The following is a 5,392-nucleotide window of genomic DNA, read 5'->3' as shown; positions in this document are numbered from 1 at the left end:
TTATTTGTTCATTTATGCAGTTTTAATTGTAAAGTTGTTGTGGTTTACTTGTTTGGTTGACTTCTATGGAGAAAAATAGCCACCAACCACTGCTCACCTGTGATTCTGGTCATAATTGTGGTAGGCTACAAAGTCACACGACCAAGAACTACAACACAATGGCAATGCAATGAACCTGCCAATTCCCGAACTCAAAGTCACTCAAGGTTGTGTGAGTGCTACTTCAAAGGTAAGGTACAAAATGGCATGCCTTTCCTCCTAGGTTAGTCACAGTAATGTGAACACTGCGCCTCAAATGATTCCAAAGGTTACCATCTCACACTATTTATCGGGTCTGAAGGCCAAGTTTTATAGGCCTGTAAACATGTAAATGACTGGCTGACTGGGGGCAGGGCAAGCCGGGCAGGCTGAATTATGGGGGAGGGAATGGGGTTGACGGGGCAGGAGGTGACTGGAGTGCAGCTGACTGCAGAGACAGACACACCTGAGAGGATCTCACACAGCCAGAGTAGCCCTCCAGCACCACAGGTGAGTCCAACCTGGTTCTACCGAACCTATGACTAGAGATTGATCGACCGTTGGTACTTCAAATACGTAATAGGGGCATTCGTCGGGTGAACGTTGTTGAATTATTGCTTACTTAACTCAAGCAACTCATAAGCAACCGCAGCCAGCAAATCATGTATAGTTTGGGAAACACTGTGTAGTTGAAGAAAGGACCAGCTTTTCATAAAGCATCACATTTGGATCCCCAGTCTTTATAATATCAATAACATGGTGTGTTACTCTTCTATACATATTGATCAGTGAAAGGGAAAACTCTTCTGGTCTATAATTACATTGAATAATATTATCGAATGAGCAATGCGCCTTTATTGATGTTGACTTTCTCAGGGTGTTCGACAAATCACGTATAATTTGACTTGTCACACGCACCGAATACAGCGGGTGTGAACTTGACCGTGAAATGCTTGCTTACGAGCCCTTGGACGAAAATTATAATAATTCCATATTGAGTACATTTTACTTGGAGTTAAAGCAGAAGCATTCTTGTCTCATATTTAGAGGGTGGTTGTAGGTGGGTGTCGAGTTTCATGAATTAAGCTGACATTTAGGCAATAAATAACTTTTCTATGTGCTAAAGTATGTCACCCATGCATTGAAAAATCACACACAGAATACTGGAACACATACAGTGCCAGTCAATGTTTGGATACACCTACTCATTCCAGGGTTTTTATTCATTTTTGTACTATTTTCTACATTGTTGAATAATAGTGAAGACATCAAAATGATGAAATAACACATATGGAATCATGTAGTAACCAAAAAAAGTGTTAAACCAATTCTCTCAACCAACTTCATGAGGTAGTCACCTGGAATGCATTTCAGTTGACAGGTGTGCCTTGTTAAAAGTTAATCTGTGTTAATGTGTTTGAGCCAATCAGTTGTGTTGTGATAAGGTAGGGGTGGTATACAGAAGATAGCCTATTTGGTAAAAGACCAGGTCCAGATTATGTAAAGAACAGCTCAAATAAGCAAAGAGAAATGACAGTACATCATTACTTTAAGACACGAAGGTCAGTCAATCCATAAAATGTCAAGAACTTTGAACATTTCTTCAAGTGCTTCAAAAACCATAAAGCGCTATGATGAAACTGTCCCTCATGAGGACCACGACAGGAAAGGAAGACCCAGACCTACCTCTGCTCATTGGAGTTAACGGCACCTCAGATGGCAACCCAAATATATGCTTCACAGAGTTCAAGTAACAGACATCTCAACATCAACTGTTCAGAGGAGACTGCGTGAATCAGGCCATCAGGGTCAAATTGCCGCAAAGAAACCACTACTATTTATTTATTTATTTATTTTACCTTTATTTAACTAGGCAAGTCAGTTAAGAACAAATTCTTATTTTCAATGACGGCCTAGGAACAGTGGGTTAACTGCCTGTTCAAGGGCAGAACGACAGATTTGTACCTTGTCAGCTCGGGGGGGGCTGAACTTGCAACCTTCCGGTTACTAGTCCAATGCTCTTACCACTAGGCTACCCTGCCGCCCCAAAGGACATCAAAAAGCAGAAGAGACTTGCTTGAGCCAAGAAACATGAGCAATGGACATTTGACTGGTGGAAATCTGTCCTTTGGTTTGATGAGTCCAAATGTGAGATTTTTGGACGCAGAGTAGGTGAAGCGTGAAGCATGGAGGAGGAGGTATGATGTTGTGGGGGTGCTTTGATGATGACACTGTCCGTGATTTATTTAGAATTCAAGGCACGCTGAACCAGCATGGCCACCACAGCATTCTGCAGCGATACGCCATCCCATCTGGTTTGCGCTTAGTGGGACTATCGTTTGTTTTTAAACAGCACAATGACCCAAAACACACCTCCAGGCTGTGTAAGGGCTATATGACCTGGCCTCCGCAATCAGCAGACCTCAACCCAATTGAGATGGTTTGGGATGAGTTGGACGGCAGAGTGAAGGAAAAGCAGAGTACTACATGATTACATTTGTGTTATTTCATCGTTTTAATATCTTCACTATTATTCGATAATGTAGAAAATAGTACAAATACAAATAAAAACCATTGAATGAGTGGGTGTGTCCAAACCTTTTGACTGGTACTGTATGTCTACACACACACAAATACACTCTCACAGCTCGTACTTACACACACACACGTGAGACTAGCCACACAAAATTGACTCAGGGACGTTTTAATCTCACAATCCATGCAATTAATGATTAAAGGCATAGAGATTTAGATCAAAAGGACAGAACAGAGTACTGATTGTGTGTGTGTGTGTGTGTGTGTGTGTGTGTGTGTGTGTGTAAATCAATATCTCTACTACCGTCTCTAGGAATTAGTCAGATACATGAGGATTAAGAACCATCTATAGCAATTTGTTTGGACATCTAATGTTCCTTAGCCTGTCAACGGACTTTCATAAAAACATTAAAATCCATTCCTCAGATTTATTAAAAACAGATTATTGAAATGTAATCTGTCTGAATCCATAACCACGCGAGACAATGGCTTTCAGAACTAACAGAATGCCTGTTTTCATTGGTAGTGCTACTGAGATAAATTATTTGCTAACTAAACAAGCTAAAATATGTTACATTTTCACCACTTTTGCCCTGTCAGCAACGCCGGTGTCAAACCAAAAAGCATGCCATACAACAATGAATGACTAGGGATCCAACAAATGTTATTGTAGACACGGATGCAGCTTTTGTATATCACTTACTCATTTCCTTCATCCGAACAGACTCACACAGACCGGCCATCATGTCCTCCGCTGGAGGTACGTGTTACACTGCTACCGGTCATAGACACAAATAGCTTGGTTTTTTTTGCACAGATGTTTAATGTTTTGACTCACTATGTTGTATTCTAGTTCATGATGATTGACCATAATTCATTTATGATATATATATATATATATATATATATATACACATTTAAAAAAAAAAAATGGAGATCATGCCCATAGGTGTCCCCTCTAGTCCCAGTTCTCTTATACTATGGGTTTATCAGGCAAGAGGCACAACCTGTGGCCTGATCATGTTTCATGTACATCATTAGCCAGACAGGTAATGGGCAGAAAGCCACAGGGAACCATGTGCTAACTCGTTGTTCTAGCTCGTTGCTCTAGCTACATAGTAAACTTTGATTTGCTATGCTTACAGCTATAGAGACCGACAAGAGCTAGCTAGCTTCGCGGTGCACTGCGAGACATACAGTACAAATCCCAAAGCACCTTCACGTAGTCAAGCAAACCACTCTCAGTCGCCACTACTTCCCATTGACTGAGTGAGACACAACATGTTAGCCTGTTCCTTATCTATGGAGCGGTCAAACAAACCAGGTACCATGGATCATCGAAACATATTGGCATGACCTGCTCTGGGAGATTTACATTGACTTCCTGTGGGTCAGGTTTACTTTTGAGCCAGTCATGTATTATTAGAAACCGGGACATTCGAACCCTGGATGCTGATTGGCTGAAAACCATGGTACTGTATATTAGACAATATGGTGTATGTTTGTGTATGTACATTGCATGGGGATCATTAAACTGCACACGGCATTTGAAATCGGGCGCACAGGAAATCCACAACCATAAACATAGACAGGAGCCTCCAGCGTAGGCAGCCATTGACGCTTACCCAGATCCATGTAGGTAGAGGATCAGAGGGGACCACTTCTTTATGAGGTCTACCCCTCTCATGGGACAACAGTATGTTTCTTTGTCTACTCTATTTCTGTCACCCCTATGTGTGTGTCGGCCTGTAGAGTGTGTATATCCTCTTGGAACTTACCTCGTGTTCTCTACCTCTCTCCTCAGCTCCCGAGTACGACCCTGATGCAGAATTTGTGTATGGTAAGAGACAACAAAATGGTACTGCAGGAAAAGGATCATCTGACAGACAGTCATTTGGTAATTTGATAACGCCTAATGGCAAGGAGAGAGTAAGTGAGCTAGAGAGCGAGAGAGAGGGAGAGCGAGCTGTTGCCACAAGAAAAGTTCATTTTGTGAAGAACAAACACCATTGTAAATACAAACCATATATATTTTATTTATTTTCCCTTTTGTACTTTAACTAGTTGCACATAATATGACCTTTTTTTGGAACTTTTTGTGAGGGTAATGTTTATTGTAAAACGGTTTTGTTTCTTATCTATTTCACTTGCTTTGGCAATGTAAACAAGTTTCCCATGCCAATAAAGCTCTTAAATTGAATTGAAATTGAGAGAGCGAGAGACAGACAGTGACAAGAACAGAGACAGAGACAGAAAGAGAGAGAGAGACAGACAGACAGATGTTGCCGTAGGTGAACTTATGATGGGTGTGTCCTCTGTGTTGTAGACTACGAGACTCTTCGTATTGGAGGTCTGACCTTTGTTGCTGTCATCATGATCCTGTCTGTTCTCCTGCTTGCCAGTGAGTCCCCAGACCAGACTGTGTGTGTGCGTGCGTGCGTGCGTGCGTGCGTGCGCACTCTCCAACCTGACTGACATCTAACAACCCCATTTTAAACCAATTTAATGATAGTGTTCTCTATTGCCTTGCTGTCTATTAGTGGAATGCGGAGTGCTGTAATAGACTGTATCATCAGTACTCGCTGATTGTCTTTCTCTCTCATCCCCTAGGCAACAAAATCCGCCAGTGTGGAAAGCCCCGGGTGAGTGTCCTGATATCAGACAATGGAATACAAAAAGATGAGATACAGGCGACATCTTGAATGAGAGGCAGTCCACATCCATCCGTCATTGGTCAAGAAATTAAAATGTGGTGTTGTTGATACCAGAGTGACCCATTGAGCAATTTGCTCTCGGGGAAAGCAGTTATGAAGCAGTATTAAAGTGACATCTGCTGGTT

The sequence above is a fragment of the Oncorhynchus keta genome, chromosome 18, assembly GCF_023373465.1.
Source record: "Oncorhynchus keta strain PuntledgeMale-10-30-2019 chromosome 18, Oket_V2, whole genome shotgun sequence".
Classification (NCBI taxonomy): domain Eukaryota; kingdom Metazoa; phylum Chordata; class Actinopteri; order Salmoniformes; family Salmonidae; genus Oncorhynchus; species Oncorhynchus keta.
Note: the sequence above shows the minus strand (reverse complement) of the source record.